Raw genomic sequence first — 17,928 nt, forward strand, 5'->3', positions numbered from 1 at the left:
AGGGGACCCAATAGCCAAATCCTGGTGGTGGAGAATCATCATCCACCACCTTTTTTAGTTCGGGCGCCACTGGAGAGATATTAGGTGTATTTTAATTAATGAGATGTGAAAAATGAGCTATGCTCTTGCCCGGAGTCGAACCTCAGACCTGTCAAATACGCGCCGGGTGTGCTGACCATTACACCACTAAGGCGTGCTAAGAAGGCGGGAGTAATACCTTATACAACTATGCAGTACTGTGTGCTGTCATAATGATTTCGTTGTAAATCATTACTGTGTGATCTGAAAGGAAAAATTTGAAGTTGTTGCCACTCCATATGTTATAAGATGTTTAAATTACTTTTAAGATTTTTAACAGTACATACCGGTGTAAAAATTTTAGCCATTTATAAACAACTGTATTTCTTAATTTATTATATAGAATTTAATTTTGTCTTTCACAAAAAGAATTTTCTGAAACAAACTTTTGGTTTTAAACATTGAAATACCTTTTATTGAAGCTTCTCTTTTTACTTCCTTGTACGAAGTAAAGGACGTATTGTGATCGTGAAAATTTTTGGGTATCATATTTCAACGAAAATACCCATTTTGACCGCTCTCGAATCAATTTGAACGAAGTGTTTGCGCTACATCTATAGGTACGGACAAAATAAAGGACTCGTTTTTTCGAAAATGGATTTAAGAGAAATTCAGAAGACATTTGTCTATACGTACGTCTATACGTACAATGAACTGTCTATATGTACGTCTATACGTACAATGAACTGTAAAATGGATTCTAAATAGATTCAGAAGAGGTTTTTTAGAGTCACCTGCACGCACGTACGTATATATCTCGCATAACTCAAAAACGAGTAGCCGTAGAAAGATGAGATTTTGTATATGGGACTGCTATAACATGTAGTTGTGCATCCCCATTTTTTATTGCAATCGGCCGAACGAAACATATATATGTATGTATAATATATTATGCTAGTTTATTACCTTGCTTACTGAGCTCAGTTTTTTTATTCTTACATGTTAGTAAATTGTGTATTTTTGTTTTAAAAGGGACTGGAGTAGATTATCAAGAGTTTAAAAGTTTAAGTCTCGCTAAGCCTAACGAGGCCGCCATTTGTTTACATTTGAAACTCTTGGTAGATTTGTGAATTACGTCAGTTGGTGCACTAACTTATGTGTCTTTTTGCCCAGTGTGACCAACAGTTAATTTTCAGTTCTATACATCGAAAACTTTGTTTTCTTGCCCGCTGGCTAAATTTTGTTTTTGAGTACCGACTCTAATTTTAATTGTAATTGTTTATTTAACTCTTTTCAACTGTATTTGATGTTTTAGGTTTTTCTGTATTTTACAATTGTTAGTGAAGATTGAGTTTTATGCATTTTTACCTTGTCGTGAAGGGAGAACTGGATTAGAAGTGTACTCTTATAAAATTCGAGAAAATAAGTTTAAATAAAGAACAGCAAAAAATCTGTTTATGAATTTAACAGGCCGTACAAGGAAGCCATGTTGTGTACACATCAGATATTTTTAAACACTTCTGACTAATCTAAAAATTAAATCCATTATACTTCTGTTCACATTTCATTCAGTTATAATAGCAGACTTTTAATTTTAACGTGCCTATCTTTTTGTTGCTCTAACAATGAATTTTAAGTTTAAAAAAAAAAACACTTGTATCACTGTCTTTCTCTAACATTTGAATTCCATGACTGCTTTGTTGGATTCAAAAGGAAATTACGATGAATACAAAGTGTTCAAAATTACTTTCAATTATCACTCTGGACACTGAGGAATGAATTAACAAGTTTACTTTTTATTTATTATAGTTTCGATTTTTTGAGACTCGCAACAATGGAAAGGAGCACAAGAATCAAATTTAATATTGGTTAATCGAATATCGATGATATCGGTTAATCGATACACCGATAGTAGGATTAAGAATCATAAATATACCGGATTAAATGTTATCAACATTTCAAAAGATCGATACATTTTATCGACGCTATTGGCTTATTTTTTTCTTTTCATTCTCTAAAGTGAACATCCAAAATCATGGTAACTTTTCTACTCAAAACTTCCTGCACGAAAGTATGTCTCTAAAGTTATTTCGCTTTCTGTTTTACAATCTTTGTTTTAAAACCAAGGATTCGTGTATGCACGCTATACGTACATTTAGTATGTGTGCGTGTAGCCACAAAATTCCCCCCCTTTTCTGGTCTTTTCTCGTGGAGAGAGTTAAGAACACTACCAAGGAACGATTTGTTAGAGGTAAACATTACATCTGTGAACGGGCCACTTAGTTTTCCACCCCTTTGTAGAATTTTTCAGACGCATTTTGGAAGCTAGTACTTGCCAAGTGGGAAAATTAGAGTGGATGAAATTTTTATTGATTTAAAGCTCTTCCGTAATGCATGTCCAATATTTTTTAGTTATTTTTATTTATGGTATGCACATTGAAAATCTGTACGTTAGGTTATCTTGAAGAGTAAGTTTTGTTTGATTTTGTTGTGCTATTGCACCAATCACGTATTGTTTTAAAAAGGTATACCTTTGGGTTTAGAACACGTGTGTGTACTTTTATTTGTTTATATTAGGCTGAAAAACGTCTCTTATTATACTTAAATATGTAGTTTTGCTTAGTAGGTGTTACATGTATTTATTTCTATTTTACCAAGCACGATTCCCTTAAGGGGGCTCATACACCTTAAACCCCACATGATCTTCGAATATGTGACTGTTGAAGAATTGGGATATTTTATTTATTTTAAAAGCAATTACTTCCAACCTTTTACAGCTGACTACATAATATAGCTGCTTAGGAAACTAGTAACCAGAAAGTTTGTGTTGCCACAAATATTTTTGTAATTTAATCCTCTTTGTGACAAAATATTTCGCCATGTTTCCAAATTGCGGGCATGATATTTTAAAAATGGCTAATGGTACATACTTGAAATTGGATGGAATTCTTTATGTGGGCACTATTTTCTAACTGAACCAACAATCTGATGAACATTTTAATACTGAAATATTTTATGGACGAAAACATTACAGATTTTTTTTAATAACGTACATTTTATAAACTCAACTCAAAATAAAATAAAAATTTAACATGAAATTTTTAGAATTTTAGGTTTACAGTAGTTTCCAAATGTTATAAAAGCTATATATTAAATATGGAATTAAATTATGCAACACAATGTTTTAAACTGTGCACACGCAAGGTGGAAACATGACGAAAGATTTTGTCACAAAGCGGATTAAATTATAAAAATATTTGTGGCAACACAAACATTCTGATGACTATTTCAGAAAACAGCTATATTATGTAGTCAGCTGTAAAAAGTTGGAAGAAATTGCTTTTAAAATAAATAAGTTATACCAATTCTTGAAACAGTCAAATATTCGAAGATCTTATAGGTTTTAAGGTGTATGAGTCCCCTTAAATTCTGCTGCGAATGCTGTCCAAAATAGACCCAACCCCTTTAGTACGACTAAACGGGGTTTTGCTGTGATATAAAAAGCAGGGAAAAGATCATACAATGTAATAGAACTCCAGTTCCATCAGGACTTTCATTGTATAAGAGAAGCCTCTCTAAGTGTTATGCAACATTATTCTTACAATTTATAAAAGCTTACCCACCACCACATAACATACTTCTCAAATACATCATATCGATGTTACTGAGCTAGCATTTTTAATAACGAATGGTAAGACTGTAGACCCATTAAGTTTTTTTTTAAAAGAAAAAAACACCCTGAAAAATTAGCAATGCTTTAATCGAAACTCAAACCTGGACCTCTCGAATATGCGCCGAGTGTGCTACCATTACACCGCGAAGGCATGCAGAAAGGAGGGAGAAAATACCTTATATACTCCCCCCTTTCAAAGGGCGACTGAGGATAAGGGGAACCAATCACGGAGCAGATCGAACAACTCATAAGCCGAAAAACAGATGAAGGTAGGCTGAATTTTATAAAGATGTAGAGACATTAGGATTTTTTGGAAGCCAGACAGATGAAAAATTAGCAACCGCCTTCGCCGGGAATCGAACCACGGACCTCTGGAATACCGGCCCAGCGTGCAGAACCACTACACCACGAAGGACGCTAGGAAAGTGGGAGAAATACCTTATATACTCCCCTTTTTAAAGAGTGACTAGGGTTTTAGGTGACCTAGTCGCCAAATCCTGTGTGTGGAGAATCATCATCCAGAACCCTTTTAGTTCGAGCGCCACTGTACAGACATTTAGGATTTTTGGAAAAGCGAGAGAGATGAAAAATTAGCAACCGCCTTCCCCGGGAATCGAACCACGGAACTCTGGAATACCGGCCTAGCGTGCAAAACCACTACACCACGAAGGACGCTAGGAAAGTAGGAGAAATACCTTATAAAGGTATTATTCAAGATGTAGAATAGATGAAGCAGTAAACATTCTAAAAGCATGCGGATATGTCGCTGACGATAAAGAAATAAAAAAACTGTGTATTGAGGGTAAAACTGCACAATTTGCCAAGGATATGGAACAAGGATGGATTTCGCCAGAAAAGACCGCAAAAAAATCTGAAGTTTCAACCCCAATGGAAATAAGCCAAGGAAACCGCTTCCAGACACTTGATGCCGAACCAGCCGAAAAAATAGAGGGAGGAGCAAGGCCAGAAGAAATGCCCCCGTTGTAACAGACCTATTTAAGTGTAACTGAACTATTTTATTCATGTTCACGTCAGCAGAAGTGGCGAGCAAATTACAATACAGGATCCACGGTACCCAATGCAGTACTATACAGATGGATCCAAGCTCGACGAGGGTACAGGTAGTGCCTTCGTCCTGTACTACGGAGGATGCAAGGAAATCGAGTGGAAGGGGCATCTTCAACCAATAAACAGTACATTCCAGGCTGAAGTCATAGCCATTACCACTGCGATTCAGCATGCAATTGACAGCGGGATCACCGATGCAATGCTGTTTACAGATAGCATGTCAACGCTATTCGCCCTAGTCAACCATAACCACACCTCCCCATTGGTAGCGGACCTCCAGAATATTCTACAATCACATCCTCTACTAATTGTAAATTTAATATGGACTAAGGCACACGTTAACAACGAGGGTAACGAGACAGCTGACCAACTGGCAAAGGAGGGAGCAAGCAACATAGCTGCACAGATGGTAACTATTCCAGCGCCACCCTCGTATCTCAAGAGAACTCTTAAGGAAAAAGGTCTGCAGAAGTGGCAAGCTGAATGGGAGACCTGTGATACGGGTCGCAGAACCAATTTATTTCTGCCTAGAGTGAAAATGGAACGCCAATACTCCATACCTCCCATCACTAATTACATCTCGGGGCACGGGCCCTTTCCCACCTATTTTGAGCGATTTGGTATCTCTCATACAGGCTTGTGCGTCTGTGGGTCGCTCGGAACTCCAGACCATTACATTTTTGAATGCCCGCTCACGGAGGATAATCACCTCCACTTGCCAGCAGACAACCAAATAGCCTTCAAACGATTCATCGTTAATAACAAAGGCACAGTGAATACCATCTGCAGAATAATCAGCCAGATAACCGCCCTGGGGCAAGACCTATGCCAACCCCACTAATTCAGGGTCTTAAGTGAATGTAAGTACTCCTCTGCATCTAAGGAAATACAGTATCTTCCTTCTGCTAAGCGCATGTACCTTCTTTATTAATAGTATTTATGTGTCATGTCATGTATGTGTTATGTTAATATTTTTTTTTAAATGTGTAACCAGTATGTTATGTAACGTACACCTTGCAAACCTAAATCTGTAATACAATATAAATAGCCAATGTATCTCTCATCTGCCCCTGTATGGCAATGTAATAAATCTTTTAAGATCTCAATAAACCTCCGGTAGATAGGGGAGGGCGCGGGACATATGCCTGTTTACCTCTGTTAAACACCAGGCGTCCCCGTCCTCCGTCACCTGTCACCTGTCACCTGTCATGAACTGTAACCGAACTATTTTATTTAAACGCCATCTCGTGGCGATATGAAAAAACGTCAGTCGACCTCCAGCCGCCATGATGATAGCTTACTATGTTATGTTATTCTCAATGTTTGATGTTCCATTTCGTTTATGTTTCATTTTTATATATATTTCTTTTGTTTGTAACCGTTCCTGTGTGCTCTGTTAATAAATCCTTTTAAAGCTAGCCGGCATTAATGTCTATTGAGGAACGGCTACATCACATTGGCGCCCAACTAAATTTGAATCCAAAATGGCGCAACAAAATGTTTAGAATTTCTGTTTGGCTTTAACAAGCTCTTACTCCCGAATTTAAATTTTAGTTGCTGGAGATCGGCTCAGTTTCTTTTCAGGTGTGGACTACTGGTCAAATATTCTGGAAACCAATTCTGGAATTAATGTGATGTAGCCGTTCCTCAATAGACATTAATGCCGGCTAGCTTTAAAAGGATTTATTAACAGAGCACACAGGAACGGTTACAAACAAAAGAAATATATATAAAAATGAAACATAAACGAAATGGAACATCAAACATTGAGAATAACATAACATAGTAAGCTATCATCATGGCGGCTGGAGGTCGACTGACGTTTTCTCATATCGCCACGAGATGGCGTTTAAATAAAATAGTTCGGTTACAGTTCATGACATGAATAAAATAGTTCAATTACACTTAAATAGGTCTGTTACACCCGTCCATTTTGTTTCCTCGCGACACTACAGATTGGATGAAAATAGATGAACTTTTCTGTGAATACTACACACGTGAATATGAATCTCAATTGAAGGCAAGATCAATTTTCGTCTATACGAAAAACTCAGTGGACTTTCGCACCATGACTAAGATATTTCAAGAAGCAAAACGTGCTGTTCTACTCATTCCAACTTCAGAGCGAAAATCCGAGTAATCATGAAGAACGTTCCAGCTTCAGTCAAAGAAGAAGCCATATATAAAGACTTACAACGCAGGAAATTTCTCGTGATAAAGATAAAGCAGTTCACCCGTATACGGAGAACAACTTTGAGAAACTACCTATCTTTCTGATTCAATTATGGAAAACTGCAGAAGGACAAGCAAAGACATACGCTGAATAATATGTTTAGTTTCAACGTGACGATTGAAAACTACTTTTCACAGAAAAGCCCTACTCAATGTTTCAGATGTGAAGAGTTTGGACAATGTTTCAGATGTGAAGAGTTTGGGCAATGTTTCAGATGTGAGGAGTTTGGATTTGAGCTAATGATTAAAACTCACTTTTTACTTCCTTGTACCAAGTAAAAAAGAAATATTTTAATCGCGAAAAGTTTCACGCAGCATATTTCAACGAAAATATACATTTCGACCGCTATCGAATGCAATTTAACGATGTTTTTGCGTCATATCTGTACGTAAGAACAGAATAAAATACTCTTTTCCTTCAAAAAAATTATAAAACTGCTTTAAAATTAATTCTGAAGAGAATTTTTCGTGGCGTCTGTACGAAGGTATGTACGTACGTATCTCGCATAACTCAAAAACGAGTAGCCTCAGAACGTTGAAATGTTGTATATAGGACTGCTATAACATGTAGATGTGCACCTCGTATTTTGGTTGCAATCGGCCGTACCAAACGTATATATTTATATATATATCCACTCTGTTACCCGGCTCAGTGATCTCAAGTTTCTTTACTCTTATATGTTTGTAAATTGTATATTTTTTGCTTTAAAAACGATTGAATTATGTTGCTTCTATCTTCCGGTTAAGGATTTTATGTCTTTAGTAAATCTGTGTGCAATATTTTTAGAATTATCAGCAATTTTAAAGTTGTTTAATTGCCGCTAAGCCTTTTTTAATGGCGGCCATTGATGTTTACATTTGAAACAGGAGACTAGTGGATTCGTTGCCAATCTAGAGAAACTTAGCTTCGCAACAACAAAGATAACGACTTCATTTATTATTGCCAATTAAATCATGCTTTATGCTTTCTGGAATTTTTTCGAGGAAATAAGTGTTTGAGATTTACTTCGTAATTCTTAATATAGATATTTTGAGTTTTTATGTATTTTTGCCTTCTCGCGAAGTGAGAACTGAATTAATTCAATGAGAAATACTCAATCGTCTGAGAAAAACTGTTTCATTTTTGTTTTATTTGCTTAATTTCTTTTATACATCATTCTAGCTTTATTATAGTATTTGAATAGAAGATGTGGCAACGATTAGATAATTCTATTCTTTAAATGATATAAATTTTGTGCATTATGAGTTATAATATGAACGAAATATATAAGTTAACTGTTATATAATTATTGGATTATATAAGTTAACTGTTATATAATTATTGGATTATATAACAGTTAACTTAGCTTCCGTTACATAATTATTATATAAGTTAATTGTTATATAATTTTTTCATACTGTTAAGTGAATCTAGCGCCAGAATGTCGCTATGGTAAACAAATACTAGAGTGAATTTTAAAGAATTCATTTATTCCATTGTGATTTATGCGCTGTCGGCGAAGTAGATTTAATTAAATCCAATAAGTTTAAATGAAATGCAAGAAGAAATGCGTATAATTTAATATTCCAATACAAGGAAGTCATGTGGTGTACACATCAGATTTTTTTTTATCAGTTTCTAAGAGCGCAGTATCATCAACGGAAAGTTGCTTAAGTTTGTTCCGAAGTAATGTTTTTAAGCTTTCGAAGTAACTGCTCCAAATATTCTATGCGAAACCGTCGACGAAGCTGTTCTCGCATCTGTTGCCTAAGTCACGTGCAAAAGTTTAAGACCAGTAGCCGTTTTCCTGTATTTTAACCGATTGCACCATTTTCGGTCGTGATTGCGTTATCTCATGCGTTGATTGCGTCAAATGCTTTCTACTGTTATAAATATAACAGGGTTTAGTTTATCAGTAATTCGTTATTGGATTTTGCGTACACAGTCCTGTTGTATAATTCTTGTAAAGGGTAAAAAAAAACCTTCACTTACTGTTGAAAAACGAACAAAAATAGTGGCCCTGCATGAAGTTGGCTTTTATGATCGTGAAATAAGTTTGAAGGTAATGTCAGCAAGACAGATTACGGAGGACGGGGACGCCTGATGTTTAACATAGGTAAACAGGCGTATGTCCCGCGCCCTCCACTATCTAGAAACATCAACTCCCTGGAGCCCCAGGAGGCTGCATCGGGAGTTAATTTGGATCTTTAATAAATTTGTTACATGGCCATACAGGGGCTATAACTGATGTAATGTCAGCAAGACAGGCATCCCTCAATCTATCAGTAAATTCAAAATTTCGCGAAATTATACGGATCTTAAGAAAAGCGGTCGCCCAAGAAAAACTTGTGCACGTGATGGTCATGTGACAAGAAGGATGGTCACTCTATGTGCAACAACCTCCTGCAAAAAAATTAGCTGCTCTGGCTGAAAAGCGTACCGTCAGTTTGAGTACTATTTCAGGACTTTTAACTAAATATTATGGTTTATTTTCCTATAAACCTGCAGGGAAACCTCGATTTACTCAAAGTATGAAAATGAAACAACTGACTTTTGCTGACTTGACTTGGAATGCAGTGTTATTTTCTGATGAGTCAAGTGTACAGCAGTTTTCTGCACGTGCTAAATGTATTCGCCGCCCATTTGGAGTTCAATTTCATGCATGATGGGGCTGCGGTTATCAGGTTCTGTGTTCCTCCTTACTTGCTTTGGGAACATTAAATGTCCTGACTCGGAACAGGGAGCTTACTAAAGCTATGTTCAATAACTTTGGGAAGTAGACAATACACACAAGAAGGGTATACGAAACCCTTTATTTTTCTCTCTTTATAATGATTTCCGTACTTCGGAATACAGAGACCAACCACTTGTGGTCTGAACGTAAGAATATAAAAATATTAACTAAACTCTAACTACACTTAACTTTGGATTAATCAAACAAGTGCCTACTCCAAGACTGGCCGTATATTAGCAAAAGGCCGTATGTAGTACAGAGAACTGCTAACACTACGATACGTTTAAAATTATCAAGAGGATTAAACCTCTGACCTTGAAGGCAACCAGCAACCGAGTAAAACTACTATGGCAAGCGGCCTGCTTCTAATAGCTCCTTCCTCTCTCTTGCTTGGCAAAAAGCCACAGCTTAAGTACTTGGCGTTCGCAAGACAAATTTGCATAAATAAGTTAAAGCTTTTAATTCTGGCCGGAAGTAGAAAATAAGAAGTGATAGTAAAGATTTAAAATAAAATGAACGTTAGTAAAACTTAAGATCCTTACACGGTCACAGGGCAAGAAATGTTAAGGACTATCTGAGCGCTACTCAAATCCAAGCGCTTGATTGGCCAGGTAACAGCCCAGATTTGAATCCCATAAAGAATCTGTAGTGTGAAAAATAAAGTCGCGGAGAAGCTACCATCCAGTGCTACAGAACTTGTTGAACCAATAAAGCATCTGTGGTGTACAGAGATTTCTCAAGCTTACTGTCAGTTTCTTGTTCATAGCATGCCTAAAAGGATTGTAACAGTGATAAAAAAAAAAAAATAAAGGAGGTCCCACAAAATACTGACTATACTTCAATAGCCTTGTAAGTGTATTCTTTTCATTTATAACATATGTTTTTGTTGCGGAATTCCAATAAATCTCATTTTCCCATGTGTGGTCTTAAACTTTTGCACACGACGTAATAACATCACATCTACTACATCCAATGGCTTTGCTTCTCGTAAAAAATAGACGTTATCATTTGTGTTAAATCTTCGAAATCCTCAGTTATGTAATTAGAGTTCACAACTTGCTAAAAAATCTCTTAAAGCAGCATTTAATTCTTCATTGGACAGCGAATCCAAGTATTTTTCTTAATATGTATGTCACGATTTAAATCAATCGGTGTCACTAATCATTCTACCAAGCGAATGTTTGTAGATTAAATTTCCATCTATTTTTTAAGCAGCTACTGAAACAGTAATCCGCTCCAACGCAAAAACTTCTTATCATTATCTGAGTCAATTGTAGTTGGTCTCTTCTCCTTTGTATAAAGTTCCAAAGATACGAAAGATTCACTTGATAACGATGTTACCAGTTCCAGTAGCATTATCCAGTAGGCTGCTACAATCCACGACTTCTCGCCTCCTTTAAGACACAGACTTGCTATACCTACAATTACTATCGGGTTGGAGGGAAAGTTCTGTCGTATATTAAATAGGCAGGTGATTTTTCTTATAAATAAAAAAAACATCTGGCTAGTGAGTCAATCGGATTTTTTTTTTGTTTTTTTAGCTGCTGTATAATATAAAAGGTGCCCTTTTTTACCGTTCATCATTTACTTGTAATATTTAAAGGGAAAATCATGTCGGTAGATAAAGTGCATTTACGACACTGCATTTTATATGAATTCCAAAAAGGAAGCAACACATCTGTTGCATGTAAAAATTTATGAGCGGTATTTGGAAAAGATATTGTAAATGTTTGTACTTGTCAAAGATGGTTTAGAAAATTTCATTCCGGGGACCTGAGCCTCAAAGAAAGTGTTCGATCTGGACGACCATCCAAGATCGATAATGATGTTTTGCGATCCATGTTGGAAAATAATCCACATTTATCAAGTCGAGAAATTGCAGAAGAGTTTGGCATTCATCGTACAACTGTTGGAGATCACATTAAATCTCTTGGGTTTGTGTTAAAGCAAAGTGTTTGGGTTCCACATGAATTAGCGGAAAAGAATTTGTCTGATCGTGTAAGAATATGTTCATCACATCTGATTAGACACAATGTGGAGCCGTTTTTGGACAGGCTGGTTACTGGAGATGAAAAGTGGATTCTTTACGAGAATATTAAAAGAAAAAAATCTTACTGCAAACCAGGAACATCATTAGCAACAGTTCCAAAACCAAGTATCCATCAACGAAAAGTACTGCTTTGTTTGTGGTGGGACAGGAAAGGTCCAGTGTATTACGAGTTGCTGAAACAGGGAAAAAACATCAACGCGGATCTGCACTGCAATCACCTGGATAAATTGAATGCAGCTATCAAAGAAAAAAGGCCAGCATTAGCGTCCAGAAAAGGAATAGTGTTCCATCACGATAATGCTCGCCCGCATACTGCAGTGGTGACACTACAAAAACTGAATACGTTAGGATGGGAAATCTTTAGTCACCCCCCGTATTCACCTGACATTGCACCCTCTGATTATTACCTGTTCAGATCTCTGCAAAATTAGTCTTTTGAAAGTGTTTCTAAGGCAGTTGCTGACTATTTTAACTCCATGGATGAGAACTTCTACAAAACAGGAATTTACAGGTTACCTGGAATATGGCAACAGGTTGTAACAAATAACGGAGCATATATAATTGATTAATATTAAACACATATTTTTATAAATGAATTCAAATATTTTCTTTAAAAAGATTACATGTTGATTCAACTGTTATCCTATTTATGTTCTGGTCTCCCAGGGCGGCTTGCAATTTTTCCGTGGGAGTTATAGGAAGAGCAAGATGATCGTATCTCTATTTCTGTAGGATTCTGCGATTAAAACAGCGAGGGGCGTCCTCTCCGACTGATCTGGCTGTGCTGGTGTAGGTTTGTAAGAAACAGACTATTGTGTAGATGTATGCAGTGTCACAAACCGCGTACCAGAAGACCTGGAGCGCTACTTAGAGCACTAACATAATTGCGTTTTTTGTTAATACTTGTTGTGGCTTCTTATTCGTTAAGTACTCAACTATAGTAATATTTAATTGACTAAAAACTGCTTCGTTGCCTTTTTAATTCCCTGTTAATTAAGTTTAAAGCAATTTTATTCATTTATTTTTCTACCAAAATTAACTTTGTAATAGAACATTGACCCCTCCTCCACCTTTGGCTCGACTTATCACTAAATTTATGTATGGCTCTGAACCCCCCGCACCCCTATTATGCCTACAAATAGTCACTCTGCACACTGTGCCTGTGCGCCTTCAGTCTCTTTCCAGACGCAGATCACCTGACTGGACTCCACCTCCTACTCTTAGCTGTGGCCTCGCCAGCTACGAACTCAGACACTCAGCGACTTCTACGTGGCTCACGAGGTAACTGACTCTTCAATCGACTTGAATTGTCACCACATATGCTCTCAAGCAGATAGAACTTGGAACTATGGAAATATGAATTGTTGACTGACTTCTTGTCACATATGCCGCAATTGCTAATTCTGCTTACCTCTTCAATAAGTCGTCTGCTACAGAGGCTGTTCGCACATTTTTTACACGATTTTGGTAAGCGGTAATAAAAAATCGTTTCTGCAAAAAGAAGGAATTGCAATTGTACTATGTTTTTAAAAGTCAAAATTATCGTCTGTGGCTTGAAAGTTTTGTTTTTATTCAAAATGGCGAATTTAACAAAGCAGTGGTTCGAAGGCTATATTTACGCTCTTTCCGAAGACAAATATGCATACTCCGTTATCCAAAAACGACATGAGAGTCATGGTTATCTAAAGCGTCGATTGACACCAACAAGAAAGGAAAAAAACGTCAAATTGGAGCCTCAAGTGGGACACAAATTCCAAACAAGTATCCAAGGAAAAAAACGGACATCTTCGACTATTGCAAAGGTACGTTATTTAATGTTAAAAGAAAATCCCCCTAGTCAAAGGACAGTTGCAAAATCATTAAAATGCTCGGTGTCCACTGTAAACAAAATGATAAACGTTGATTTAAATCTTAAGAAAGCGAAAAAACGCAATGTGCATCGTCTTCTTCCAAAGCATATCGCTCAACGCTGGACACGCTGCAGAATTCTATATGAGAAACACTTATCCAAAGAAAAATGGAAAACAATTGTCACAATAGATGAAGCATGGGTGTATTTAAATGATTGTAACAATAAAGAGCCATTTATTATCATAAAAGAGAAGAGAAAAAATTTAAGTACATGGTTCAAAGAATCGAAAGAACGTTTTTCTAAGGGATTCATGATCGTTGCTGGTTTTTCTTATATTGGCAAGTTAAAAATAAAGAGAGTGCAAAAAAATGTGAAGTTTAACTCCAAATACTATCAGGAACATATTTTATCGCCAATTTTTCTGAATGAAATACCATCGCTTTACCCACAGTCCCTTCCATCTGTGAGACTTCATCAGGACAAAGCTAGCAGTCACACATCACAATTCACTGTAAATTTCCTAAAAGAAATGGAACAAAAAACTGGTATCAAGGCCATACCCTTCACTGATATCCCTACTCAATCTCCCGATGTGTCACCTATGGACTTTTGTGCTTTCGGACTTTTAAAAACTGCATTATCCAAACGTTGTTCCAAAACCCTAACAGGACTCTGGAAAGCTGTTCGGGAGGAATGGGATAGAATACCTCTTCTGCCACTTCAAAAGGCATTATTATCCTGGAAATTGCGGTGTCGGAAAATAGTTCAAAATAAGGTATGTCAAATAGAACATTTAAAACACAAGAATTTTATGTAATTTAGTTTTGTGAATACAATAGTTTTTAAATTGGATGTTTCTCTTGGATACTGGACGTTTGTTAGAGAAGGCAACGGGAAGTTGATTAATTTATTTATTATGATTAATTAATATTTGTATTAAGGGATATTGCTTATTTAATTGTAATTTTGTTATATGTAATTTTTTGTTGTTGTTGTTGTTTTTATGAAGTTGTTCTGCAGAGTAAAATTCTGAGCAGTTTATAACGTTTGGTATTTCTTTCAGGCATTTCTCCGGAACATTTAAGAGCCAGACGAAGGCTGGCCGCGTAACTGCTAGTATTGAATGTAACTGGAATGTTAAACTGTATAGGAACTGTAAAGTTCCTGATAATAACTATCCTTTTTTGTTGTGCATGCAAGTTGTTTCTTGAGTTCGAGGGAACCACGGTGTTTATGAATAAAAGATGCAAAATACTAAACCCATTTTTTGTCACTACAGAATGCTTATATAGCTCTGAGAAGTCAAAGGTTGCTATGATTTGTAAATGGCATTCGAGCAGCACAACTATTGCAAAATACTCCATTCCATTTGGTAATGCTTTTTCTTCCTATAAATGAAAGAATGCATCTTATCAGTATGGAAACACCTGCTAACTCTTAAAAGACTCTTCTAAAAAAATGGCGCCGATTAATATGTGCTGACTGGAATAGAATTTCAAGGAAACAGAAATTGTAAGCTATTTTTTTCTGTCAATTGTTACCGAAGCCAAGCAAAAAAAAAAAAAAAAAAAAAAAAAAAAAGAATTAAAATATTTTCTCATTGAAGACATCAAAGGAGAGGCTACCCAAAAACTCGTAAAATCTGGGGAAGATTAGAAATCATATACATTTTTATGTATGTAAACGACTCTGTATGTAAAAGATAGTGTGGATATTTTATTCGTATACTGCACGATTTTTCAATATTCTAATTCTTGTGTTTTGCTATTTAATCAATGGTAAAAATGTGTGAAATTAAGAAAGTATTCATTACAAGCGAAAAAAGGTGTTCTGCAGAAATAAAATACTTAAGCGAACTTGCAGCCAGATAAACAATCTAAAATTATTTAACCGTTTTAAAAGTGGTACCAAAAAGAATTTAAATTTTGAACATCACAATGCATCTGTTACGTCTTGATTGCTATGCAACAAATTTTCGGCATGAGGAAAAAAAAAAACCTTCTTTCTTACACTCCCCTTCACCTGTCTCACCCCACCACCTTTTTCTTTTCTTAGCCCAAAGGACGTTAGCTGAAAAGGGCTATCAGTTTCGAAACTGTATTTTCCACCGAATCACTAAAAGCTTTGAATCACTTTAAATATTATCTCCCTGTAATAGATTTAATGAAATTAAATAATGAAGAATCTGTATGAATGTATGTATGTATATCGCATTGTAAAAAAACAACGGTACCTAAAGCCATCCAATTTTTAATAACATAGTCCTCAACCCGAACATGGGCACATGAAAGCCGAATTTTGAATTTTCTAATTTATTATCTATTTCATATTTTGCTAAACCTTAATGAATTTTTGATTAACAAACTCAACGGTTTCAAAGCGATTTAGCTGCGGCAACACTGTAGAGAATACATAATTATTATCTTCAGCGCGCGACACTCTCTGTCGAAAATTCTAAAGATGTGCTATTTTTAAATATTTTGTGATTTTGCTGTTCAATCAAACTTTATGTGGCGTACTCGCCAAGACCGTGATATTTAATAAATAAAGTAAACGACGACACTTGATGAAGTAATCAGGACAGCTCCAAAGTCACGTTTTACAGTCGTCGAAGATCTACTATACACTCGCTCGAACAATCAGCGTCACAGCTTTCAGGTTATTAGGCTGTAACGGCGGAGACAGCTTCACTGCAAAGCACCAGAGTACAGCTCCCGACTCTGCTTGTTCGTTCTCGGAACTCCACGTACTCTCGAGACTCTCCACGCTACAACTCGCGATGCACTCGACGACACACAGAGCACAGCTCCCGACTCTTCGGTTCAGTCGTTCCCGGAGCTCGGCACGCTCTCTCGACCATGCTAAACCGGTAAGAATTCGTTCCAGAAGGTTCTCCATCCGTCTATGGCATATCACCAATTTTGTCGCCAAATGGGAAATTTCTCGCCAAATGTGACAACCTGCCTTCCCTTGCCATTTTATGGCAACCATAAGCCTGCTTTGCGTAACACTATATTAAACTGAGAAAAGACCGGGGAAAAAGCACAGAAAAATGTATGCCAACACTTTTAACGGTGCATCGGGAATTCTAAACGTATAGTGTTATGCTGCTTTTAAAATTTTAGTAATTTTGCTCTTCAATTGTGTGTGGTGTATGTGCGAAGAAAATGATACTTAATAATAAAGCTAAAAATAAATGGTTAGTAGAAGTTAGTGTAACAGCCACACTGGTAGACTGCGAGCTCGGCGAGACCATATTAAACCTTAACAAACCGTTTTGGCGACCATGAAAGTCTGAAAAACCTTTCAGTTATTTTTTAAAACATGTTTTTAACGTAATTAAACGTGTTGCCGTTTTCACTTCACCAGGAATACTCGCATGCTCTCAAGAAAGGAAATGGCAGTCCTCACGACGTACTGTAATTAATAGAAAACATTAGCAATCGCCGAGCCATAATTTCTACTCGCATTTTTTTGATCTGTCTGTATATATTGTTGCGTTTTTTTTTTTTTTTTCTGACACCAGTTGTTGCGTTTTTCTCTTCGTTCACGTTCGTATGGGGTTCGTAGATTTGGAGTGAATAACGATGACACTTGATCAAGTATCGAAACACAATTTATTTAGCCAATATTAATCAGGACAGCTCCAATAACACTTTTTACTGTCGTCGAAGATCTGCTATAAACACGCTGGAACAATCAGCGGCACAGCCTTCACACTGTCAGGCAATAACGGTGGAGACAGCTTCACTGCAAAGCACCAGAGTACAGCTCCCGATTCTGCTCGGTCGTTCTCGGAACTCCACGTACTCTCGAGACTCTCCACGCTGCAACTCGGGATGCACTCGACGACACACAGAGCACGGCTCCGGACTCTTCGGTTCAGTCGTTCCCGGAACTCAACCCGCTCTCTCGACTATGCACTAACCGCGATACACTAAGAGACTCTTTCGGTGCACTCGACGACCCACTCTGCACTCGCAGCCCGGCCGTCAACTCGATCGACTCCGCAGGGATTGACTCGCTAGACGAGACACCAACTCGATACTAACTATCTCGCACTTTACGAGGCACTCACACTCGCCCTCTCGACGAGGCACGTGGCAAGCCTGCCTTCCCTTGCCATTTTATGGCAACCCTAAAACTGCTTTGCGGGGAAGCCATCTTACCGCGCCTGTCATACTTCGGAAAAAGTCAATATTTTTGATCGGACCTTACATTGCTTAGAAGCAAATGTATAACACTTTTCAAGTGGCATGCTTGTAGAGACATTATACTATTTCGATGCTTCAGAAGTGAGAAATAAGCAATGCTCTCCCCG

General features: G+C 37.0%; 1 protein-coding gene across 10 annotated transcripts in view; it reads left to right on the forward strand.

The window, feature by feature from the left end:
* LOC118184546 (polypeptide N-acetylgalactosaminyltransferase 13-like) overlaps positions 1–17,928 on the forward strand; it is a 558,492-nt gene that overhangs the window by 384,183 nt on the left and 156,381 nt on the right. The gene's annotated exons all lie outside the window — the stretch shown is intronic.

The sequence above is a fragment of the Stegodyphus dumicola genome, chromosome 1, assembly GCF_044657685.1.
Source record: "Stegodyphus dumicola isolate Sdum_Otavi_A_Nest chromosome 1, ASM4465768v1".
NCBI classification, from domain to species: Eukaryota; Metazoa; Arthropoda; class Arachnida; order Araneae; family Eresidae; genus Stegodyphus; species Stegodyphus dumicola.